Source organism: Pavona decussata, unplaced genomic scaffold (assembly GCF_977016875.1).
Source record: "Pavona decussata unplaced genomic scaffold, jaPavDecu1.1 SCAFFOLD_104, whole genome shotgun sequence".
Taxonomy (NCBI): domain Eukaryota; kingdom Metazoa; phylum Cnidaria; class Anthozoa; order Scleractinia; family Agariciidae; genus Pavona; species Pavona decussata.
The window spans coordinates 127,359-154,975 of NW_028145518.1; the positions used below are offsets into that span (position 1 = coordinate 127,359).

Sequence of the window (27,617 nt, forward strand, 5' to 3'; positions counted from 1 at the left end):
ATTCAAAATAATTTCAACGGCTTTTCTATGATTGACGTCCACCAAAATGCAACTTTATCGGAGTCTTTTGAAGGCGATAGGTAGCGTGTTATTGGTAACCGCTGTAACAACTATTTGTTCTTGAAGAATTGGGAGTGCTGAAAAACATTGAGAGTTCAAATAACTGAGATTGCACTGTAAAAATAAATAACTGTACATATTTCATAATTCATTACCCACTACCAAGTTTTAAATTTTTCTTTCAATAAGAGATGGCTGATAAGAAGTTTGACCTTGTATCTGTTGAATCACAGTCTTCAAAAGAAGCCAGGGTCTGGTTGCATTAAACATGGCCTGAATATCAGTCATCTCCTCTCTAGATGATTGGTGAGAGATGGGAAACAGCTGATATTCAGGCTTTGTAAAAAATATATATATTTGACTAAAGGTAAGGTGAGGTTTTGTCTTACAGACAGTGCAACAAACTCAACCGGGGCCACCGATAAAACCGACACTTTGAAATTTAAAGACATGTTCTCGTTTTTGATTGGTTTACCAACTACCAAAGCCAGACTCATTTGTTGTAAATGTGACCTATGATTGGCTGATTAATGTTGGGTGGCCCCAGTTGAGTTCGTTGCACTGTAAAGTATACAGGGAATGCCCCTTGTTCAGCATATTTCTGTAGCCTCCATTAATTGACTGTTGCTTATAAACGTGCAGCTATTGTAGGCCCAGACATCCAGTGGCCAATCTCTGTTGTACACAACATGCTAGAGCAATAGCCCTGCCTCAGGCCAACTAATTAAAATCTTTACTCCTGAAGAAAAATTTTATATGCTCAGCGAGTGCCCCATTCAATTTGGTTTGTGCCATCACATCAACATTTATCAAAAGGTAAACAATTTAATACACAACTGGATCTATCCCTTGATAGGAAAAGTGCACAAAAACTTTCACACAAGAATAGATGATTTACAAGTTTATGAACTGCCTCAACAAGAATGTCCATTAAGAAAGTGATTCATGAGCCAAACTGTGTTTTCATCACATCTGTCATGATCTGTGATGGTAAATAAAAAGCTTACATCAATTTATTTTTTGCTACAGCTATAACACAAGATCTAAATTAAACCTACCAGTAAAGGTTACACCCTCTGTGCATGGCTTTTGTGCCCAGGCAGTGGCAAATCTTAAAACACTCCTAAGTGAGGGTTCATAATTTAAGCAGATGGGGGCCTATGATGATTTTTAAATTTTTCCCTAAGTTCACGTTTTGGATAATGCTACTGTTTGATGAGGTCAGGTTTACGAGATGCCGAATTGTCCAGAATTTGCAAGTCTGATTACCGCATCCGGATTCATCGAGCACACGAAAGCAGTGACTGGGGGGAAGCTGGCTGGAAAGGACTAATCCTGCAGGTGGCTGAGATGCCATTACCGATGGCAGTTCTATAAAATGGAATATTTTCAAAGATTTCATGACAAATCAGACGAAGAAATTTAGAAGACGACTGTGGCTAGCTCACTGTGAAATTACGAGGAAAAAGAATAAAAAGAAATGCATGGAGGGTTGCTCACGACATAGCGTTGCACATTGATGATGCACCTGTTGCCAGATTACATAAGGGAATTTGTAACAGAGGGAGGAGGAGGCAGGTTTTTTTTTCAACAGGACCCAGCTAATCATGATTACTTGAAGGCATCTGAAAGTTCAAAAAAACATGTACCTGGCTATAATTATTTTGCAAAAATTTGTGGCTAGAGTTATACATGGAATTTGTCAAAGACACCTGCGAGGTTAAGAAAGAGCAGCAGTGTCACTCAGCTTCATGTGAAAATGGTTGGCTGGCTCCATGATGGGCAGAATTCCATGCCCTTTCCTGGATAAAGAGAAGTTAAGGTACAAATTAAAATGTCTTTGAATCTCCGGCTACTTCTTTAGATGGAACAGCATGACCAGTACTGTTGATGACTTTATGCCTAATTCCTTCAATGAAGGAAAGCTGAACACAGCGATAGAAATTACAGAGTTTTCTTCTACCTTAGTTTGTGGTTTCTGAGGATCTAGTGAAAATATACCTAGACCATTCAAAACATCTCCATTATTCCAAAGATTTGCGAAGTCAATCAACCATTGAGAAACGATGAAACAGAGAATGAGGATAACAATTGGGAAGAGTTACTAGGGTTAAAATCTCTTTTTTTTTTTTTGACTCAACACTCTCTTGAAAAAACACTCCCTTCCATACAAGAAAAAAAATTGAAAAAATGAAAAGATTGTGCTAAATTAACCAGTCATCTACAACAAGAAGCAAAGGGGACTGACATCAGCGACAATGAAAGTCCCAGGCCAGAGTCTTTTACAAGCTAACAAACCCACATCTGATGATAATGATAAAAAAAGTTGGAGACGACACTGTTGTTGTGGGTAAAACAATTGGTGCAGTGAAACTGAGGGGATGCTGAGTGAGAATGATGGCAGTGAGTGTGGATACCATTGCCGGAAAATAAAAAGTGCCGCACTAGAAGTGGACACACTGCAGTCATTATACATGTAATTATTGGTAAATCGCTTAACCCTAAATAGTATAGAAAAGTAATTAGACCTTAACAATATTGTTAGTTGTTAACTGGAAGGGGTATTTTGCAGAATGCTGAATGCCGAATGTCGCATTTTTCGCCACCTATAACAGTTTAGCAGTAAGGTTACCGTATACCTTTAGGGGTCTTTCGCGTCCATGCGATGTAGCAATTAATGTCCGGTTTAAACTGTAGATATGTTAAAACCCCTATATCAAATTAAAGCTTATAGAGCTGGCTATCAAACTATATCAAGAATTTTGAAATTAAATGAATTGTCGAATTTTTTACCCCCTCTAAATGTGGGCATCCGAATCACCTTTTAAAGGCTACAAGTCAAGTGAATTTTGTTTTTTGCTAATTTAATTTGCTCCTCAGTTTCCGGTACACCCAAAGTGCAAAAAAAAAAACATGTCTGCATTCTGTGATATTAAATTGCAGTGAAAAGTTACAGAACATTTTCGAAATACGATTAAAGAAATGTGAAGTGATCGTATAAAAATCACTCAGAGAAAAAATATTTCAAAAGAAAAAATTGGCGACACGTCTTTGTTCCTTATATGTTAAACTAGCTATATAACTGCCCAAAATTGAGGGTAAACAAACAAATTCCATTTGAGTTTTAGCAAGTGCCCCCTTCAAGTGAAAAAATTGATTCAAGAAAACAGCGCTAAAAATTCGACAATTCATTTTATTTCAAAATTCTTGGTATAGTTTAATAAGCCGGCTCTATAAGCTTTAATTAATTTGATGTAAGGGTTAGGTATCCACAGTTTAAACCGGACGCTCTACATCACTTGGACGCGAGACACCTATTAAGCTATGGACAAAGTTATGAAGGTCTAAGCACATTTCTTTTCTGTTTAGGGCTAACACTGATTATACAGACAATTAGCTTTAATTTGTTGTTATGGCAGCCATTGCATTAAAGGACTTCTATAGATTCAACATTTGGTGTTCTGCAAAATACCCCTGCCGCTTGAAAATTAAACCTTAATTTTACTCGGCCTCCCACAAACCCATTTCAGCAGAACTGACATTCTTAAAGCTACATGGATGTGAGTGGGGGGTACAAAAAAATATCAAAATATTATCTACACTGTACAGGAAAATATTCAGGACGGGATTGGCTATTTATCGAGTTTTGATAGTTTTCTTCACGCTCAAAGTATTATTTTGTTGTTATTATTTTAAAGATGATTGAGGCGAACTGTCACTGTCTTAGGCAAATTTTGTTGATCAACCATAAACCTCAGAGAAAAAGGCTACACTATAATAATAAACCATGAAACAGACTTAAAATATACATGTATCCTGGAGTAATAAATGAAAAAAAAACAAACTGTGATAATTCATAACAAGCAGAACAGAGATAACTAAACGACGATCTTCAAAAATTTCCACAAACAAGCGAACAAATTTGGCGTACTTTTGATGTTATGATGAAAATGAGGTCACACTAATGACTAATTTTACATTCGCTTTTAACGTTCTTTGAAAAGACATATCCTATCCTTTAAAGTATTTGTGTTTGTTCTCTGTAAAGATTGTCAGAAATAAATGCAAAAACTAGACATATATGCGAGAAAAACTTGTCAGTAGTTTATGCTAGCTAACGATAAAAAAGTGTTACGAGACGTTTGTTTCACTGACTATTTTACCTGAGAATCAAATTTTCTTACATGAAGCAAAAAGGAATGAGATTAGAAAATAAAACATTAGGGGAAATAACGAACATGGACCGAAAAATGAGCTCAAGAGACTTTTCTGAAGTTAGCAGTAGCTTAAGTTAAACATGTTGCAGTGTGAAGTCACTGCAAAAAAATAACTTGCAAAAGTCGACAGCAAAGTTTTGTCAACAATACTCGCCTCTTTGGAAATAACCAGTCCTTTTATTGCATTGCTGATTTTTTCGTTCGTTTTACAACGTTAAATGAGCAAAAAGTTTCACTTCAAGAGGAAAAATCCAACGTTTCTCCGAGGATCAGATCCGCTGTTTTTAATGTGCCGCCTCTAGAACAGTCCTTTTTCGCCGCTATTCGCCTTGCTCTTTTTTCCGCTGTTGGAAAGCAAAATTGGACCAGATTAAAAAATAAAACGCCAAGGGATCGAAATAATGAACATGAACCGAAAAAAAATGAGCTAAAAGGACAACTCTGAAGTTAGCAGTATTAACTGCGTGTCAACACAGCAAGAAATCGATTTATTGCAAAACTGCCGCAAACGAGCAAAGTTTTGTCTACAAAATCACATGAATATACATGTACTTGCCTCTTCTGAGAATAGCCAGTCCTTTTATTCCATTGCTGATTTTTTCGTTCGTTTTACAGCGTTAAGCGAGCGAAACTTTTCACTTCAAGAATGAAAAGGAAAAATCCAACTTCTCATCGCGCCGGATCGGAGTAGATTCCGGCTTCACGATCGGCGACGCTAAAAGCAGGAACGGTGGAACGGCGGAACGGCGGAATGGCGGAATGGTGGAAAATCACTACAAATCCTAAGGCATGGAACGGCGGAAATCGCCCCAAATAAACTGTAACCTTGAACCTAACCCTTACCCGTTCCGTGTTCTTGGATTTGGGGTGATTTTCTGCCTTTCCACCGTTCCAGTTTTTAGGGTTGCCCCTTCAAGACTCACGGCGCCTGCTGTTTATGATCAATGCCCCCTTCATGTAAATTCCCGCCGCGCGTAGTCTTACTCTTTCTCCCGCTGTTGAAAGGTAAAATTTGAAGGAGATCGGAGGAGATTAAAAAATAAAACTCCAAGGGAAATTTTGAACATGGACCGAAAAATAAAATGAGCTCAAAAGACTGCTCTGAAGTTAGCAATATTAAGCTCAAGTTTAAATTACACGGCGTGTCAACACTGCAAGAAAACAGGATCTTGCACGATAGCAATCCAGCAAAGTTTTGTCAACGTACAAAATCACATGAATATACTCGCCTCTTCTGAGAATAATCAGTCTTTTTATTCCATTATTGATTTTTGTCGTTTGTTTTACAACGTCAAGCGGATGAAACGTTTCACTTCTAGAGGAAAAGTCCAACGTTTCGTAGCGCCGGATCGGAGTAAAATGGTTTCACTTCAAGATTCTGATGACGTGCCAGTCAATTTGTTTCCTCTACCGCTAGGCATCTTGCTGTTTCTCCCGCTGTCGGTCACATAAATTGACTTTGTATTTTGTCGTCTTTAAAATTATGTTTTGCTTTTCTTTTTCTAAAACGCAGTTGGCGATGCAACTTCCCGCCGAAAAACAAGAAAAACGCGGGTTGTCACACAGGTTGACTGTGGCATTTCACAATGGCTTACATAGAGGGGCGGAAGGACGTACGGGCGCCCGTACGCCGGACGGACAGTGACGTCATAACCAAACCAAAATTTCTCGCGTTCACGGGTTACCAAATTCTCTTAGCTATGGGGCTCCGCTGCGCGCGCCTGCGGCGCGCGCGAGAGCTCCGCTATAATTCTAAATGCCAAACGAGAGACGGGAAAGCGATTTGAAGAACTACCAGTCCATTTCGAAGCGAATTTATCAACCCGTGCGTGGCACGTTTTTCAGATTTTCGCAAAAACTGTTCAGAATATAAAGAATCGGTCAATTAGAATAGTATTTCAGTACAAATTCACGATCAAATCTGTAATTTTTCTTTGAATTCCCAGAAGTATTCAAAAATCTCGTAGAAAGTCCGTGGCCTCAATAAGGATTTGAGATGTCTGCGCTCCGCTAACTCGTCGCCTGGATAAAACAACAATTTGTACTCGAAGCACAGTTTCTTCGCCGTTATTTCTCGAATTTTCGCTATCGAAACTGTTGAGTATTCCTTAGTAGTTCTTCTTTTGATGTACCACTTCGAAAAATTGTGTTTTCCTTTGGAAAACGCGAAAATCGGCGACTAAATAAATGTCCGACCCTTGCAAACCCATGCAGCGACAAGATTACCTGCGCATGCGTTTTAAGGCCCAGACGGCGATTTGTGACTGAATGAGGGAAAAAAAAAAACGAAGGGCAATTTTCAACTTGGTTTCCCAGTGGGAGGCTCAAGTAATGAGCTTTAGTTTGTAAATGCGCGAAAAGTAATATCTTTAGAATTTCTTCCTGATGTTCTAAGCTTACGCATGCAAGTGAAATTGACTTGTCGAAATACTATTGCCTGCAGGTCTTATATGAAAAATTTCTCTCAGCAAAAGCTCTTGAGTTCTGCCTGTAACAGTATGAGTCAAGATTTGCAATGAACCCTATGTTTCCTGAAGAACATCTGGTCCACTTATCCACTGACCCAAGGAATTGAGATGCACACTATCACGTGCGTAAAAGTTCAGAGTCGGGAGCCAAAACCCCCTATGGCCCCAAAAGATAGCATAAGGTATAGGCTCTAAAACTACCCGAAGGTATTTCGTTAACAGCTTGGCCTTACGATTAAAAAACTACTGCGCCCTGGCACATGATGGTCTGGCATACGCAGATAACCTTAACACCGTAGGTGTCATGTAAGAGCCTAGCAAAATCTTCAATAGCTAAGCCAACATGTAAAGGGTCGGAGTCTGTTAAGTCATTGGAACTCAACTGCATTATAACTATCCCCGGTCGAAAGGACTCGATAATATTCAAGTCAAGATGTAGCGTTTTGGAAACCGTACGGCGTGCCATTTTATAAAGGCACGGTGAGATAACTTGAAATCAACGCGGAAATCGTAAGATTCACGGGACAGGAAAAGGCGCAAACGGCGAATAAAAGAATCGCCCAGAACTAGAACACGGTGCTCAGTCATTGAATAACAGGAAAGATAAAAGGAAAAGAGGGTGCTTGCCTAAAAGATGCTGAAAATTGGTTCAAACCAGCGATGTGAACGACGTGATGGTGAGCGATCGAAAGGGGGCGAGCACATGGAAAAGCGCCCCTAAAAATGATATAGTCCGGAACGCCCTAAATTCTAATTTGCTTGAAATAAGATAGGCTTGGATCCTGCCGCCTTGGCCTGCAAACTATTATCAAATGCCTTGCCATAAAATCCCATTATGATGTCGTCATAACGGGGTCTTTTAAGCCTCAAGAAGGGGACTTGTTAGAGAGACCGGGCCTTCATGGACGGGGAACTTATCTCAAATCATGAGGTTTGGACACAACCCTAAATAAGCGTGTTTCCAAAATGATATCACATATCTGACTGAAACATAGCACTAATGGCTTGTGTATCGCGAATTCAAATACTTATTTTGCATAGACTGTTTTAACTGTGTATACTCTTCTAAACAAGCAAAGTGGCCCGTTTGCGTGAGCTAAATGCCATTATTTTTGGAGCAGGTGGGTTCCTAATTATATGTCAAATCCTAAATACACAGAGAGATCCTTTATTACTGGTAAATGATTTATGTTTTTTCTTTTTTTTTTTTAAGATAACAAATCCTCTTTTCTCTCCCGTCAGTTTGAAATACATAACGAGAATTCAGATAGACCAACAAATTTTTAATATGCACGTCACATACTCTGCCATTTGCCATGTAACGAACTACGCTAGCTTTCACGTCTGACTTAATACTTATTCTCATTTTGTTTTTCTTAGACGATTGTCGCCAACTTGAATTTAAGCCTGCACACACACTAGATGGTAAACGCCACAAAGACCACATGATTCGGATCGATGGCGTCATGGATGGCGATTTCTGTGAAACAATTTGCTACATGGAGCCCAACTGCGTTAGTTACAACTTGTAGAAAACGCCGCGCGTAAATGGCAAATTTGGCTGCGAGCTGAGTAATTCAACGTTTTAAAGGAAAAAACAAACAAGCTGAAGCCAAATCCAGACTATATTTACCGCGGAGCAAAGGTATAAATGAGTACTGGTAATAAAATTAAAATTGGTAAAATGTTTGACGAGAAAACGTGTTAAGGCTAAAAAAAAGAAACATCAAAATAAAAGACAGGAACTCAAAGGGCTGGTTCACACGGACAGCGCAAACGCAAGCAAACAGGCGTTTGAACTACCACAACACAGATACAAACGCAAGCTTAAGCGCCAACGCAAGAAATGGAAAAGTTTTCGTTTCCTTGAGATGATTTTTGAAAATAGTTCACCAAAGGGTATTTTTGGACCGAATATGAGCGATTCGTCAAATTGGCTGTTGACGGCGAATTCTCGATCCTTACAGGCGGCCGCTCTTAATTATTTCAATTGTTTTCCTAAAGTAAACGATGCTGGGACGATATTCAATTCTCGTACCGCAATTAACATCATGATTTCAATGACTAAAGACGGACGTTACAAACTAACATTTCATTGGGAACTATAAATTTTGGGAGTTAGTTTTCTTCTTTTCTTCTTGGAAATAGAAAACGTGACGGAGATGCTATATTAATTATGTTGAGGAGTCAGATTACGACTTATTACAAACAGCCTGTCCACCCACCGAAGCTGACATCATTTAGCAGCTGGTGCAAGGAAGTTCTTTTCTGCGGAAGATATTTCAGTGACCAATTGGCAGCTACACACTCAATCTCTTATCGTCCGTTATGGCCAATTGGTGGCCAAATACTCTGGTCTTTCTGGCTAGTCTGAGCTTACTTATATTCGTATTTGTGACGGCAAACTCTGACTTCTGTGGGGCTGTTTTTGAATCTCAACTTAGTAAGTACACTAAACTGAGCTACTCGACCTATTATGTCCTTTCTTCTAATTTGTCCAGACGCAAGGATAAAATCATTCTATTTCCTTTTCTTAACAGACCATGCTCAGTCGGCCACGCTATTAAAACGACTGTTGTTGGTGACGAGTTCGAATTCCAGCCAAAATGCATTGCCAATGGTAGCTGCAAGTCATTTAACGTGCACCCAAGCAGTTCCAAAGCAAACCGCCGCATTTGTGAGCTAAACAACAAAACTCAGCAGATGAAACCCAAAGATTTCAAACCGAAGAAAGGATCGACATACTATGGCTCTGTAAAAGTAAGACTAAACCGAAATACCTACGAGTGGTTGGAACGTGTCATAACTAATCAGGGACCTTAACATTTGAATACACCTACAAGATGAAGGAGATAACTTCCAAATATCAAATTACTGAGAAGGAACGCAGAACTCTCTCCCTTTCTCTCTCTGTTTCTCTCTCTGTCTCTAGATGAAAAGTGTGGCACTTTTTTCTAACAATTTCTCTCTTTTGTCAAAACTTAAAGAAATTATCGTCGTTTCTCACGACACCCTCACTACAACTACAGCAAGGCACCTCGCATCTCCCATTAAAGTTTCCAATTCACAGCATTATTTGGCGTTCTTTTAGGATGCATTTTACATCAAAAAGGGTATGAAAGTGCCACAGTGAAGGGTAATGAACACAAAAGAAAGGTAAAACTCAATTTTACCCGGAATGAATAGATAGATCAAAGGCCAGTAAATGCTGGTATATTCCCCCGCCCACCTCAATAATTTTACAAAAGGTTTTGTAGACTTGTCCAGAAGTTGAGTTATGATGGTAAGAATTTTAACCGGTGTTCAAGTTTCCTGTTCGGGAAAAGGCCAAAAGTTTACATTTTTTATTTCAAAGAACGATAGTGTCTTTTTAATTAACGAAAAAATCTGAAACGAAGATATCTTATAACCCTTCTATCTAGGATTATCGTCACCAAGTAAGAGCTTTGTAGCTTGGACCGTTTTGCCGTTATAAATATTTTTTTACAAGCATCTTTTGCCTCGAAGCCGCGTTTCAAAAGTGCCACAATTAGTAAAACGCAGCTAGAAATCGCGACTTAAGGAGAATTCAACTTCTGTTGCTCCAAATTTCTCATCCCTTGATCTAGATACTGTCTGATTATAGGTCTCCTTCTCTTCTTAAAGTCAAGGTTGTGGCTCTAAAGGTACTGATTACAATTAAGGAAATGTGCGCTAGCCTTCCATGAGTAGTTAACAACAAACAGGCTTTGGGTGTTTCAGTGCACACTGTCTTCGAAGGGGGAGTTTAAATCATGTGTTTTTCCTTGCAATTGATTTTATAACATAACAAAAATCAGTAGTCACTTCGTTTTACACAACACACTCACTACAACCGCAGCTCAAAGTACATTGCAAGTTTCAGTAATGTTTCATATTCACAGAACAACTGAATGAAGCTCTAGGCCAAATTATGAGGTGATTTGAATCAAATTCACGGCATAGTTCCCCTCCCTAAAAAGATCAAAGCTATGATCCTGCACAGAAAATGTTTTGTCGGTCCACTAAGTACACTGATGCTTTGTCATCACCCTGTGAAATGGGTGTCAAGTGCAAGACCGATAGGATTGTAACGATAGATGATACATTGACATGGCGCAAGCAAGCGCATACAGACGAAGTGAAAAGCACGACGTCGACCACAAAGCATACTTTTAGACTTGTGTTGAAGTACTTTTGCCATCTGTAATGTACTCGCGGGTGATGTTGTGGGTTGGCCTGTACCAATAAGGATGGATTCAATGTATTAGAAACTATGCACTGCAGCGCAGCCAAAATCAATCTTCCTTGGAACATGCCTAAAAAAAAAAGGTCTTGTACATTAGTAGGTGGGTTCCATTCGGCGATCGAACGGCATCCTGAAATTTTTGAAGGTAGCCGGTTGTTATTGTTGTTGTTGTTATGTGATCTAAAAAATCGTAAAATCTTTAAGTACCATTAAATAGTGCCATACCGAGCTTTGTGGCTTTTATTGTTGTTATATTGAGATGGCATTGTTTGGTATTTCTTTCTTTTCCCTTTTTTTTCTACATTTTTCTGAAGAAACTTTTGTTTTTCGCCGAAAAAAAAAGTTAGCTTAGCGACACCTGAGGCTTTCGTTTTCCATATAAGGTCAAACTACGGTATATGAGCTGATAACCGAGATTTAGCGAACCAATCAGAACGCTAGAAATGCAATATCCGAGGCTGAGAATTTAATAAGTATATATAATAACCAAATGCCGGATAGTAGGCCTAAGGAAACCCAGAGAAACAAAGAGAACAGGCATCATGCAATGAAGATACTCAAAGAGATGCACATGCCACAGTTCAATACCGTAAAGCCGCGGCCACACGAGCGATTTTTTGTTCGCGCAGGTGATGCGATTTTTTCAAATTTTGTCGCTTCGCCAGCGTGAGAGGGTGGCTACACCAGTGACGAATTCTAGCGAGTTTGACGACAAATTGAAAGCCGCGTGAATCGCATACTTCAAGAGACCTGGCGCTATAAACAGACATGGCGGACGGCCCTTTCGGAAGAGGATATTGTTTTATCGACTATTTGCATTCTTCTTCTTGACGATAAAAGGCAAACGAAGGAAGAAGAAAATTAAGAAAAGGTCAACGTGGGTCCGTCCGTGGCTCGCAAAGAGAAAGGAACAAGGACTTTACCATCAACTTCTGATCGATACTTCGTTGATATCCCGGCGTTTCCCGAGCTATTACGGATGACGAGGCTTAGTTGCAGGGTGGCTACACGGGCGCTATCTCTACGATTTTGTCGCGAAAATTTCAATTCTGGCGACTTTTTTCTTGCGATTTTTTCACCTGTCGCGTCGCAAGTTCGAGGGGGGCTACAAGTGCAATTTTCATCTTGCGCTGGTGACGCGACAAAATTTGAAAACATCGCATCACCTGCGCGAGCAAAAAATCGCTTGTGTAGCTGCAGCTTAACTATATGAAGGATTCTATTGCCCGTAGAGTGGACATTTTGTGAAACACTTTATCAACCGAAATTGATAACCTTAACACAGCAGGGGAATGTTTTAAAGATGCGAAAAAATCGAGTGCACTCCACATTCTGCATTTTTACATAACATCGTCACAAGCAACGTCATTGGGCTATACAAACCACACAGACCGTTTATATCACTAGCTCCTAATTCCATTAGTGGCATATTTGTAATGTTTTTATATTCGCAAAAAGTAACTATAGTAAGCATATTTTAATGGTTTTATCTCCGCAAAAAGAAGCTGTTATTTGTAGCTTTTAAGTATTTTACTTTTACACGACCCCACAAGAGGCAACGCTTTAATTTTCATTGTGTATAATCTTATCTTATCTTATCTTATCTTATCTTATCTTATCTTATCTTATCTTATCTTATCTTATCTTATCTTATCTTATCTTATCTTATCTTATCTTATCTTATCTTATCTTATCTTATCTTATCTTATCTTATCTTATCTTATCTTAGATAACCCTGTAATCGTAATACTCTGTTAAAAAAAGATGGATGAAAAGTTTGTTCAAGTTTCCCTTTGAGAATACAACAAATAGTTATTTGGCATTTTAACCGAATATTACACTGCACACTCCGCTGTAAGGATTTGCCAAGAGTCTTCGGCTCGCAGTGAACAAAAAAAATAACATTGTACGCAGCAATCCTACAACGGTTCAAAACCTCACGTGCAATCGCCATCTTTAAGGGAATTGCCAATCCTGGACATATGGCCAACGCCAACTTATATCCACATGACAGTGACCAACTCGAAAGCTCATAGGCTACTTTGGTCACTGTACACTATAATTACTGTTTATTCTAGTTAATGTCTGTCTGTACTTTTATTTAGAAAAATTATATAGGGTCTAATATTTAGCTTTTCTGTAAACAGTGTGCAATAAATAAAATTGAAAAATAAATAAATAATTAAGGGCGGTTTCCGCCTTTTGTCACTGCGCGTGCATTCAGCGTCTTATAGGACTCCGAAGAAAATTTGTCGATTTTTTTTTTTGAGGACGTTTCTTATTAATTCAAGAGTATTTTTCCGTGGCTTATGCCAACTATGCGGGGAAAGAAGATATTTATAATAATGGATTACTTATTAAGAAGAGAGTTCTCGGCAGTGTAACGTTTAGACCAACACAAAGGAAACAATAGCCTCCTGAGGTGTTTTTAACCCGTGAACCGCGCATGTGCAATGAACGAGTGATAGCGATGGTGGCGTTTTCACTTGGTTGATTGGTTGGTTGGTGGGTTGTTAACTTTCAGGCATGCGCAGTGAATAAGTAATCGTAATGTAGCGGAATTAGAAAAAGTAGTAGAAATTTTTGTTCGATTTGTGGTTTTATTTAGTTTTTGAAAGAACTGCAGTGTTTTAAATTCAATTATGTGAAAAAAAGAGAAAATGTTTCCATTGCGCATCAGAATAATCTTATTCAATCTGTAGAGAATAACTTGACTATCATTTAGTGCAAGAATGGAGATTTTTCGTTAAATCTGAGCAAAGTTATAAGTTTTTCCGTTTTTGCACAAAGTCTGGTTTCTTAAATTCAATTACAATACTTTATTATTAATTAGTGAAGTGTCGGCATGAACTTTGAATAAAAAACACGTGGAATTTTATTTTAATCGGCGCATCACAATAACCTTATTCAACGTTTAGGGAATAGGTTTACAATCATTTTAGGACAAGAATGGTTATTTCTCGTTACATGATCGGGCAAAGATATAATTTCTTTTAGCTATCAAGGTAGTGTAGTGTCTTAATTTCAATTACTGATGTGTCATCTGCATTCACGAGTTGGCTCACAGGAGCCTTTGATTGTTCAGCTGTGTGCGGTCCAACCAAACCTAGTTTTCCGGTTCACTGACTGAATTTAACAATGAGAACCGGTTGGGTACATTTTAAGCCCAGATTGCCAAGAAATGCTTCGTCCTAGTTCACGCAAGGTACCAAAATAGGCATAAAAAGAATTAATAGTCAACAGTTTTAATTCTGCAAAGGCATCCGCTCGTTACAAAGTCCAGGGTTGCTGTACTTAGTGCCAGGATTCTCTTTTCGCTGTTGTTTAGGGACTTGTTAAAAAGTATAGGGTGGGGTGGGCCGGAGCATTTGGAAATGTAGTGAATCAAAAAATTCATGGCCTACCCCCTCCCCTCCTTTTGGCACAAAACTGACTGACCCACCCCTAAATGAAGGTTGAAAATTACATGACCCACCCTCTATTAAGCATGGATTATTTTTGTTGCAACGCAATCCAAGGAAATTATAAACCTCCGGCCTCGCTTTGCGAGGAATTAAGTTTAGCGAGGTACACGTAACGATACATCGCTATCACTATCACTCCAACTGTTGCAAGCCAGTTTTGCGAGAGGGATATTGTCATCATCGGCGGTATCACTCCCAGTTTCCTGCAGAACACAGTCTTTGCTTGCTTCTGAGCTGCTAAAACTCAATCCAGAGCCACTTCTACCTTTGCCAGTGGATACACTGTTTATGGCTGCTGACAACCGAATGCGAGCTGACACTAAGGCAAGCTTGTTTTGCTTCCTTTTTTTTTCGTTTTTTTTTTCTTTTCGGTTGTCAGCTTGTGACGTTCGATATACAGATTAAGGACAGAAACGCTTTGCTTTCTCAGCAAATCCTTAATTAATTACTCCACATCCTCATAGGTCAAGTTACTCTCCTTTTCTGCTTTCTCCCTTCTTTCTATTTCTCTCTTTTGTTTCATCATGTTAAGGCAAGCAAGGTGATGGATGTGTTTTACTACAAGGTCTACTTGAGTCTCTACTTCTCATAGAAAGCTTGAATGTTGCTTTCTTTTTCTAGTGAAATTTCACCTGTAGGTTGGTTGATAAATGTGTGCCTCTTCCTCTAAAAGATAGAATGACCCACCCTATGCCAAGGACTCAAAAACTGACGACCCACCCCCTCTCTGCCCCGGCCCACCCCACCCTATACTTTTTGACCAGTCCCTTAATGGCCATGGCTTATAAAATAGGAAAAACTGTTCGGTCGGAAATGTTTGCCAGCTAGCTTCGTGAGAGACGTTCGTCTCCGATACAAATCGTGCTTCGTAAATCGTAAATGTTAGGATTTTTTCCATAGAGCCAAAACATTTTCTTGCTTTCAAAAGGTCATTTGTCTGTTAGCTATCCAGAAAAACTTTAGGGGAGTGTCAAATATACACCGTATTACTCTTAAGGACGGTGCCTACTATTGTTACTGCACATACGTTCTGCGCATCGCGAGATACTCAGGTTTCCTATGGGTGGTGCCTACTAATACACGAATGTTTCTGCGCGGTTTAAAACTATACGGAGAAAGCAGAACTTACCAAATGCCTTTGGTATCTCAAAAGAAGATTGGGGGTAACCATGCATTTTTCAGAGAAAATTAAGCTGCAATTTAGGAAAAAATCCCATACATTGCTTTTTATTTTGGCGCTTTTTAGAGATATTGTTGCTTAATTATCTCTGAAAAACGTGTAGGTTACAGTTCAATGTCTTCTACATTTCATTAAACGTTGCTGTTTGAAAAATTTTCTAGTGTTTGGTGGCTCTCTCGTTTTCTCTACATAATTCTACAACGGGCAACAAAACAATTTCCCGAGAAAATGCCATGAAAATGTATCTCGGAACTAAGGTAGTCTGATTTTCTTGTGAATATATGTGATTTTCATTTAGTTTCCTGTAATATACGTGCATTCTCATCATCAGCTTGTTCCAAAATGGTGTTGCGTTGCAAGTGACAACAAGAATTGTCTCGTGTAACAACACCTGTAGTTCTTAAAGTAGTGCTCAAGAATACAATTTCCCTCCACCAGAATGCTATCTAAAAGGGGATTATTGTTTGAAGTCGTCATCAGTAACACTTGAGCACTTTCCTTCTAATTAATATGCCCCTTATTTTCAAAAAGATCACGAAACTTTTTAATTTGTAACACATGTTTCGATGTGTCTTACATCTTCGTCAGTTACAAAATAATTTGAAAAAAATGTTTGAATTTATTTAACAAATAGATTCCATTTTGCCGTACGTGTGTACTCTGATAACGCACAGATGACGTCAAAACGTGGTGAGAACAAAGAAGTACGCTACGAGCCGCAGGCGAGTAGCGTGACTGATGTTCTCTGTGCGTTATCAGAGTACAGACCCACGGCAAAATGGAATCTATTTGTTTTATACAATAACCAAGACATTTCAACACATTTCGTGATCTAGCATCGCGTTGCCTGAGCTGAGTCAAAAACTTTCCAGCAAACTCAGTTTTAGACTACTGCACACCAGGCCTGACTGCACACATGCATTTATGATCTTCTTAATTAGAGTATAATCTGAAAGAATTTCACTAACAATATTTTCAAAACTAACCTTTATTCTAGAAAGAAATCCTGACCTCAAAATATTGCAGCACGTAAGTCACTTCACTGCGATTTGTAATCGATTACTCGCCATTACCGGATTTCTATCGGCGACATATTTCGACAAATATTTGCTTCCTTTCACGTCATAACAAAGTTCTAGCTTTCCTATCCTGGTTGAGGTCACTCTAAACGGTCTTTGTCCAATTTTTTATTGGGCAGTTTTCCTTTCCTGCGAACAATTTGCCTGTGTTTGTCCGTTACTCACAAAAACAGTTTGCAAAACTTTGTTCACCAGTCGCTCTCGCTGGACTCTAAAATCATGATCACGTGGCCGGTCACACCACTCGATGACGTCAATCGTGCGTCTATACTCTAATCACACACTGCTCTAGACCAATCAAAACGCGAGGTTTACACAGTTTGTTGTATAAATCAACGTTAACCAATAAATAAAAAAAGAACGTAGATGGAAACAAAGATTAAAGTGTAGGTGTTAGGTTGACGTAGTTTACTTGTTCATTGAGAATGGGTTTTTCCTTGTTGATGTGCGTAGCTAATAACTCTGTCGCTGTCCTACTTTGGAGTAAAAGTACCCTTAGACGTCCATTAAATGTTAGCTATCTCTTGCATTTCGCAAGGTAGTTTGAAATTGAAATTACCAGACCAATATTTTAGTCCTATTTGTTATTAAGAACGCGACCAAAAACTGACATTGATTGATCCATTGCTTTCGGGGTGATTGTTCATCACTTAATTGATAGGAAGCGAGGCCTTTAATAAACTTTTGACGCTGGTATGATGTATAAGGAATGGAATCCTTGCTTCACATCGTTTTCTTCTGGTAGCCTTAAGACTGCACCCGTATACAAATCATCAATTAAATGTGAAAACGAATGCTACAAGAACGACACCAAGTCACAAAATTGCTTCTTAGTTACAAAAGTGCCACCTGAAAAAGTGACAAAAGTGCCATTAGTGTGAAAAGTGCCACTAATGGCAAAAGTGCCACCTTTAAAAGTTACAGAAGTGCCACAAGTGGCAAAAGTGCCACCTGTAAAAGTTACGAAAGTGCCACAAAGTTTCAAAAGTGCCACTTCACGTTACAAGAGTGCCACTTTCATGTTACAAAAGTGCCAATACATCTAGCTCTCTCTCTCTCTCTCTCTCTCTCTCTCTCTCTCTCTCTCTCTCTCTCTCTCTCTCTCTCTCTCTGCAACAGTGATTATGCGCTACGTGAGAGTGAGAGTAGACTTCTCCTCCCCAAATATAACACTGAATTTCCTAAAAGCAGTAGTTTTTCTTTTATTGGGGCAAAGATATGGAACACCATCCCACATCATATTAGAACTGCTCCCAATCTCTCTGCTTTTAAAAAACAAATAAATAGCCTCGCTGTCATTTAAGTTCCGTATATATATATATATATATATATATATATATATATATATATATATATATATATATATATATAGTCTATCAGTGTATAGTGTATTTTAACCATTGAATAACTTGTATTACCTTTAACATGGCTTTTCTGTAAAGCAGTAGTTTTTTTCTTTTACTGATGTAAATTCCGTGGTTAAATAAAGGTCATTCACTCATTCATTCATTCATTCATTCATTCATTCATTCATTCATTCATTCATTCATTCATTCTCTCTCTCTTTTTCCTGATGCTTGCCAGCAAGTAAGGAGACTGTAGCGAAACAAGATTGGTGTAGCAAGTGATTATGTAAAGCACGCCAAGTATATCTCGACACCTTTCACAACTGGTTCTGATGTTAGGATTGCTTAAAGTAAATTTGTAAAATCATTAAAATAAGGCAAGATACACCAATTGGTTTAGAATCCAAGTCAACGAATACACACAGGCGTCATAATCCAATAATTCCTATTAGGCATTCAGCGGCCTTCCTTTCATTTTTTCGCTGGTAAAAACTCATCCAAGATCTTAGATAATGGTATTAAAATTTGCGTAGTTTGGCGACACTGCGAATTCAGCACATGACGAGAACGGCAACCTTGTACGCCATGAAACGTAAGGAAAAGAAAAATACCCTTTCCTTTTGCGCTAATAAAACTGCGCCAAACGTTGCTGACTCATTTTTTTTTTGCTACTGACCAGTCTATGCTTAACGCAAATATTTTATGGACTGCTTGTTTGCGACGCTCTCAAGGGGTTTTCCACCGGTCGGCGGCTAAGCCATGTTCAATAAGGTGCGAAAATTCTAGAGTCTTTCAATGCCGAAAAATCGAGGTTATTTTACTAGCTTATTTTATTTATTTTTTATTTTATAATTATGATTTTTTTGCATAATCCCTCTATTCCTTTCCTACAAAAGAATTAATGGGCTATTTAGCTTTATCGGATTTAAACAAAATTTGGCCCTAATGTTCGTCGCATATCAATGCACCAAATTAGTCTTCATAATAATTAATAAAGGTTTATTTGTGATGGTTCCGAGGTGTTTCCGGCTTACTATATGCAATCGTATCAGGCCGAGTAGAATAAAGGATTAATTTTCACGCGTATATATTTTCAAAGTTTTCCCAAACTTCGCGACTCGGGCAATTTGGGAAACTTTTAAAAGTACAAGTAAAAGTTGATCCTCAATTATACGAAGACTTATTGCGATTAAGCGTTTATAAAATAAAGGGCAAGAAGGTTCTTAAAACTATCGAGGCAATTCGTTAGACACTAAGCCCCGGCCTGGCGTAAATACACTCACCAGCGTAAGCAAAACAAACAAACAATTCACCTGTCTCTTATCGTTCAAAACAGACAAAACGAGAAATGTTGATTACTATAAAAATAGCAAACGGTGGGTCCAAAGAAGGAACTTGCAGAGCAATTTCTTCCACTGTATTTGACCAACTCCTTCCCCCCATCAAAAGGGAACTGTTAATATGGTTCGCCGGTTATCGTTCGTTGGAAGACGAACAGAGTTCGACATCCGATCAAGTTTTTAGCTTTTAAAAAAAATAATCTTTACTGTTTCTTGTAAGAAACGAAAGTTCACCTTTAGGAATTTCCTTTATAACTGTAGCACTTGATTTACAAGTACTTTTGGCACAAACAATCCGGCTTAAATAGTCCAACTCAAAAGAATCTGAAAGAATTCGTTGTTGCTGCAGCATAATAAAACGAAGAACCCGACTAAATGTAGAAATGGCGCGCTCAGTCAATGAGGACAAGTATTTCCGTTGCTAAGCCAACTAGGAGTGAGTAATTTTGCCCTCGGTGAAAGGAAAACAAAGAAACAATCGTTTCCTCTGGCGTCTCAGCGAATGACAACTATCGAAAAAGTGTACAGACCATTTTCTCAGGAACCGATGGAAATATCAAGGAAGACTCACACACTTTGTTAGCCTATCATCTTGTGATTGATAAAGTTTAGTTTTTTTGGATATTCGCAGTAACGCAAAGGTTCGTAATTCACTTCAGTAAACATTCAGCTACTCAGTTTTCAGTCTAAAGGCTTCCGCGCCCCTATATAAACAAAATAGGCTTCAAAAATCTCCATTTCAGATTATTCATTTAGCTTTACGGTGAAATATTTGAAGCCTGGTGCAAATTTGCAGGAATGTCTCACATATTGCAATTCACTCACAACACAGGTGTCCTGTATTGATAATGGCCGACAGTGCCATGGACAGAATAGCGGCCACTGTCACCCGGGATACGAAGGAAAAAATGCGCTGGTGAGTAACACCTCTACATCAATACGACGGGTAATCATTATATTTTGGGTTTTTAAGCCTTGAAGAAAAAAAGTCCTCCCCTGGCAACCCTTAATCTCTTACCCAGTTGTTTGTCTTCACTTCCGAAGAGTGTGCGATTTCGGTACGAGATTAGGCAGCCCTAAGTAAACTGGTAAGATTGTAAATTGAAAGCTTCAGGAAAACACAAAGGCACAAGAAGCTGTAGACAGTTTGTACGCGGACGCCTTTAACATTGGTACTCATACGTTATGGTTAGGTTCTAGCAAAAGGCGAAGACCTGCTACATGATGGCAATGAGTGGCATATCTTCAGCTTCGATGTAAGAAATATAAAACATGAAAAAAAAAAAAACAATTTTCAAAACTTTTCTTTAACTGTACAGTTGGCATGACCTTAGCCTAAAGTTTTTTTGGTTTAACATTCCCTTTGTTATGAAATATGTAAGTGTTAATTTCGAGCCGTGTTCGATCATCAAACTTGTATTTGTTCCCCCGAGGCAAGCGCAAATAACAATCTCTATTTAGGTACAAATTTAATGCCAGATCAAAATATGGATTTATTGACCACTCACTGATATCATTTTCTTTGTTTATTAATGCCGTGCAGTAGCGATCGGTTCCCATCCAGAACCATAGTAGTTAGATATATGAGGGTATCAACCCACGTTTCAAAAAATGATAAAAAATCCCATACAAATCCTTATAAATCCAATATTTTACCCAACCCCATACAAATCCTTATAAATCCAATTCTTGCATAAATTAACTAACACAGCCTTTGAATTCAACAATGAACTCCTGCAACGGAGACGTCAAAAACCTAAAAACCTAAAAACCTAAATTTAGCTTTTGACCTAAAACCTAAAAACATAAATCCTCGGTTTTTCAAAACTCCTGCAACGGAGACGCTAAATTTAGGTTTTTCATAAATGACACCAACTCACAAACAATCATCGATTAAATCCAACCAACTCATCAATCGCTGATTTGAATGATGAATACAATATTTTTGAACACCAATTTGGATAAAAAAATAATCATTATGGTTGTTGTGTGACTGGATGCCGTTACTGTCACGCGTGACGTTGTGTGACTTGTCAAGAAAATGGACAAAACCCTGAACGTGGGGTGCTCGGTTGGCTGTTTACTTGCCTGGCCCCAGCCAGGTCTTTTTCCCGCCGCTGACAAGGCGGCTGTCTCTTCCCAGTTTACCTCTGGGACAGAGGTTGAGTTCGGGAAAGAACTCTGAGCACCCCGCTGTAAACCAGTAGGGCCTGAGCGGGCTCACCCTGGAGGTACCGTCCACTGGAAGACATCCCACACTACTCAGTAATTCACCATCTGCACAAGCCGTTAAACAGGTTTCAGTCAGGGGCCAGCTGACACCACCCTAAAGCTTCACCAAAGTTTGTGAACTAATATAATAATGGCCCGATTACCTATATATTACACTCAGTTCTGAAATTTTTACACTTGTGGTGCTATTTTTCTGTATATTGCGTAATATTGCTTGATTTGGATTAACACACATGCGCTTTCATGCACAAAAACCCAAAGCGGACTGGACACTAGTTTGTTTAACACACGTGTCGGCCATTTTGTTGCCATTTTGCGAAGAGGTTGTATTTTAATGTTTATGGCTCCTGTTTTGGGATTTTTGAACATTTATTTCTCCACTTTCATCGTTCTGATGTTTGTAGACGCTTTTTGAGGTAAGAATATCATTTATCTTGCACACAACAATAGATTTTTTTATTGAATCGACTCGCTATCGAATACTCGTGAAACCGTGAAATGATTTTACACATCGACTAAATCCTTGATTGGAATCCAAGAATTGAATTCATCACTGTATCCTTTCCACTTTACCAAAGCTTGTTTCTTCTTGTAATCTCTCCTAATAACTTTATCGATTCTGAATAACTCCTGTTCAGCTTTCAATAATTCCGGTTCATAAAAGCTACCTTTTATCTGTTCGTTGTTAAGATCTTTCAGTTTGTATGTGATTGGATTAGTGTATTGTATTTTATCGATAAAGAAAACCTCTTCTGTGAAATTGGGTGTATAACCCCGATCGAACACTTTTCTTTTGTACTTTGATATTCGAACCTTGTCACCAATTCGGAATTTTGGCTTGTTTGATACTGGTTTCAAATTGCCAAATAGATTGAAGTAAACAGTTCCTACATTCTTTTTCTTAGATGCTTCTGTCGGTGTCATTTTTATTGAACTGTGTTTAGTGTTATTATACTGCTTCAATATTTTAGGCAAAATATCCAGATACATTGTATTGCCTTGAGCAGTGAATCGTTTCCACATTTTATTTTTAATCGTTCGGTTCCATCGCTCAACAACTGATGACTTCTCTTCATTTTCAGTCGAATAAAGTGTAATTTTTTGCTTACTGAGCAAGTCTTTGAAATGTTTGTTGTAGAACTCTGAGCCTTTATCAGTCCACAGATACTTTGGTTTTCGACCCTCTTTGAATATGCTTTGAAATGCTTTCGTTATGGTCTCACCTTTTTTATCTTTTAATGGAACAATCCAGCCGTATTTACTAAAAACATCTATAGTCGTGAGAAGATACCTATTACCTTTATTCCATTTACTGAATTGTTGCATTTCAACAAGATCAGCAGCCCATATTTCATCAATATTATTTACAATAACACGCCGCCGAGTAAAGTTACGTCTTATGGGTTTATGCAGCTCATTAGCTAATTCTTCTTGCCAGTTTTCCTCTTTACCCGACGGCTTTTGACGTTTTTTGGAACCCCAAGACCCAGTTTCTGTTTTGTATTTATTGTATTTCTTGCCAACCAATGTCCCCATTGTCGTTCGGAATATGGAACAGCATCCAATGACTTTACCATCTTTTTGTCAGCTTTTAATTTACATTTTTTATCATCTTTGCAGACTGAATAATCAACATCATGTTGCATGGCTATTGCATCTGTTTTGCCTGTTGGTTTATCATATATTTCCAATATTTGTCCAGTTTTGGGGTTATATTTGACTTGATTTTCCAAATCATTGTATGGACCAGTGTATTTGTGTCCAGGTAATACCCATCCAGATTTTGGACGCAGTAATTTACCAATCATTTTGTGTATATCAATTGATCCACCACTTTTGGGACGACCCTTCATGCCTCTTTCATATTCATCCCAATTTGGTGGGTGCCAACCAATTGCATCATAACTTGAGCATTTCGGTGTGTTGTGAAATTTGCTCCCAATTTTTACCATGCTTTCACATGGATAATTTTTGTATTTTTCTAATGTCTTTTTTCCAGCCTTGCCAGACCAAAATTGACTCGATAATATACCAGTATCTGTGCTAAATGCACTTTTGGCAATGTCTCCAGATTTGTATCTATCAAAGACTTCATTTGTTGATGGAATTAATGTTCCAACAACATCCATTGACTTCGACGCAACCTTACCTGGTGTACCGAGTTGTTCCAAAATTGTATTCAAATTACCACCATCAAGTTCTTTTCGGTCAGTTTTGTACCTTCTTTTTGGCCTTACTTTGGTTGATAATTTATCAAACATCTCTGATCCAGTCTTTTGAACAAAAGGTGTTGCTTTAGAGATAGCATAATCAATAGCTTTCTTCTGCAATTTAGGGTTTCTAAGTGCTTCAGACCCATAATATCGACCCATTTCAACTGCTTTCTTTCCCATCCATGGTAATGCATGTTGAATTAACATATCAGCACCAGTTGATGCTAAAGTATCCATTATGCCCCCCCCTTCAGAGGGGCTATTTAGTTTCCCTGTTTTTTAACAAATTTGGTTTTAGTTATACCACATTCAGCACAGGTACAGAAGAACATAAGCCGACCATTTTTGGCTTGCTTGTAACCTGAAGGCTGAACACATTCTGTTTCTTTTCTCTGTTTAACACAATATGATTTCACCATTTTATATCACTATATTAGATTAATTATCATCAGAGTCAGACTCAGAATCTGTTACCAATGTACACCATAAACATAATTTTCCTGAAAATTCTGTGTATTCATCACACTCTTCACAATATCTTATATCAACCATTATACAAACTAATTAGATAATTTTTTAAAATATTGGATTATAAAATTATGATTGACACTTTGATTGTTCATGTCAAAATGTGCATTGTGGATTGTTTTCAATATACTTGTACCCTTTTGTCTCTCAAATAAATAATACAAACACCAATAGCCACATAATACTGAATCTCTTTCCTGGATTTCATCACCTGAATACATTAATCGTTTGCCACTTGTTGACATGAATTGCATAATTTCTTTTGGCATAATTAACCCAAAACTATCAAAATATTCTACATATTTGTCTCCGTTTCGATACGCAACCCAATGTGTACCTGGTCCAATCTGTGAATCCAGGTTAATGATACCAACTTCATCTTTTTTCATCTTTTGTGGTAGATTATCTCTGCTGTAAATGCCTCTGAAGTGTTTTATTTTGAGTTTTTTGACCCAATCAATGAGTTCAAAGTTACTGAGTGGTTTATTTATGAATTTCACAGAATGTCTCCGATTAATGGAATCCCCTTGAATGGACTGTTTTTGCCTAACAACAGACCTTTTCCTTTTTTGGTTTTTTTTTTCCCTTTACCATACTGATCCCATGTACCGAAAAATGGAGGCGGTCTATAATTAAGTGGTAGGACCAAACCACCATCTTTTTTGGTTGTGTTTGGAACAAAAACTGGGACCGATCTTCTGGATCTACTTCTATCCACCTGCAAGCCTTTACCCATTAATGCATTCAAAACCATTGGAATGCCAATTGAAGCCAATAATGTCCCCAAAAAACCTCCTGATTGTGTCTTAGTTGGTTTAATTACAATCTGTCCACCAGTATGTATTGCATTGACAATTTGCTTCTTTTGTGCTTCAGTGAGCCAATCTTTGTATTTTATTAATTGATCAATTTTATTTTGAGGAATGAGGAAACCACCAAATATTTTATTGACTCCGACATTTGCAAGCCCAGAAAGTGCTCCAGTAGCTAATGGTCCAACTGCTTTCGTTGCCATTGGTAGTAATTTTGTGCCAATTTTGAATAATGATGACCAAAGACTGCCTCCTTGTTGTACAGCTTTTCGTATCTGTGTTTTGCTTATTTTAATATCTGCTCCAGTTTTGTTTTGCATTGCCTTTTTCAGCCTATTTATTTGTGTTTTGGTTAACATCAGCTGATCCGGTCCAGTTAATTCAGAATTTGATAATCTTATTGTTATTGCTGAATTGTTTTTTAATGCTTTTGCTAGTTTATCTTTTTGCCCAATTGATAGGTTTACTCCATGTGAATGATAAGTTGTCATATCTTTTATATAACTAACGTTACATTAATTATCGAAACAATAGTTTGCCATCTTTTTGAATGAGCTCCGCGTCTTGCTCGTATAATGTCAATGCATAAACTGAATATGCAGTTGCAGTTGTGCCAGATAATTCATAGTGGAATGTCAGCTTTGTGGTACCATCTTTGATATCCATTTTTTGTTTTGTTAAATCGAAATACAAGAATGGGAATAGTGTTTTGAAATTGTTGACATTCAATAAAGTTCCTTGACTGTATTCATTATTTGCATGCACATATTTGAGGACATCTCTGTAAACTCGAGTCAAATCAGCCTCTGGAGTGTAATGTACATCAGGATATTCATTGCCATTAGCCACAGATAAATGACAATTTAGCAATGTTCTGGGATCTGTTGATACACTAAATGTATTGTACAAAAATGGATTTACTGTTTGTGCAGCAAGATTTGCATCATTGATAATGAAAACAAATACATGCCTTGGCTTTGAAATCCCACTTGTTATCTGAAAATGACCACTTCTTTGTGTTGAAGAATTACTTCTCTCAATATTTTCTCGCAAATAAACCCATTTATGTGGCTTCAAAAACTGACTCATATACAGTGATTGTCCTTCTGAATTGAAAGTGATTCTTGGTACAATCAACTCCATTCTGGTAATAATTACACGACAATCAGCCCCAGCTTGCCATATTAGAATAGTATCAGATTCAATCTGCAAATTTAATTCCAATCTTGTTGATGGCAATAACTCATCCATCAATGCTTCAAAGAATGAGTATCGATTCAATGGTATTTCTGTATTGACAACAACTGATAGACCCAAAAGTGCTTTTCTTACAGCAAATCCTTTATTGTAGTTATCTTCAGCCGATCGTTCTTCAGCGTGTCGGTTTGTATCCAGATAGAAAAACTCATTTGTTGCTGTCGATTGAGCATATCCTGGACTATATTCCAATAGATTCTTGATATTAACACAATGATTTGCATCATTACAATCATATACCATTTTACCACTCAATCTTACATCGAAATCATGTATAAGACTGTGTGAACCATTAACAATACCATTATGGTCTTCAGCTGCTATATTTGCATTCTGCATTGTTTGGACTTTAAAACCAACTGATATTCTTGCATTATACCAATCAAATGGGGTCACTTCTCCTGTGTTGTCAACAACAAAACGATAACCATCTTTCTTTTGTGACCTATTATTTCCTGGATTACCAGTATTCAATGGTGTCTCCAATTGGAAGAAGACATCTTCATATCTCTCAATGTATTTTGGATTTCTGAATGATTTCATTTATACAGATATGTTACATTATTTTCATTTCCTCCTTCTTTTGAGTTTTCCACCGGATATCATCCTATTAACTCTCTCAGCTATTTGAAAATCAGTCAGTGGCTGCTCCATTTTTGGTTGGCTCATTGTCACTGATTTTGTTTTGGAAGGTTGTTTTTTGCTCAATAATTGAATTATTTTATCACCTGCTTTATTACCAGCAAACTCACCAGTTTTGGTGACTGCTTTTTCAGCTGCAGTTTTGGCTCCTTTTTTAGCTAATTCTTTTGCTGTTTTTCCGAAAAGTTTTGATCCAACTGATCTGAAAACATCCATAATTCCTTCACCATGGATATGTTTCATCGCATAACGACCCAATTCTGGGTCAAAACGTGGCTTAAATTCACTTTGTCGTACCATATATTGATATATTATATTAAACTAGACCTGAGAATCAAGCTCATGAACCAGTCAATGCCATTCAAGTCAATTGGCCGACCCAAAGCGTCAGTCACTGTTATCCCCATTTCTGAAATAATTGATTTGGAAACTGGGCTGAATAATGCTCTTTTTGGCTCAAAAGTAAAGGGATAACTCCTTGTTAAATTGTCAGTGGGTATCATTATCAGTGTATTTGTGAATCGTCCATCACT

The 27,617-nt window shown here is 38.0% G+C and overlaps 1 long non-coding RNA gene across 1 annotated transcript; it reads right to left on the bottom strand.

The window, feature by feature from the left end:
- Positions 1–1,187: 1,187 nt before the first annotated feature.
- Positions 1,188–4,939, bottom strand: LOC146471417 (uncharacterized). The gene is made up of 3 exons (XR_014866811.1): positions 4,834–4,939; positions 4,432–4,621; positions 1,188–1,862 (listed from the first exon to the last, which is right to left on the bottom strand). It is a non-coding gene; the product is annotated as an uncharacterized LOC146471417 (long non-coding RNA).
- Between the last annotated feature and the right edge of the window lie 22,678 nt (positions 4,940–27,617).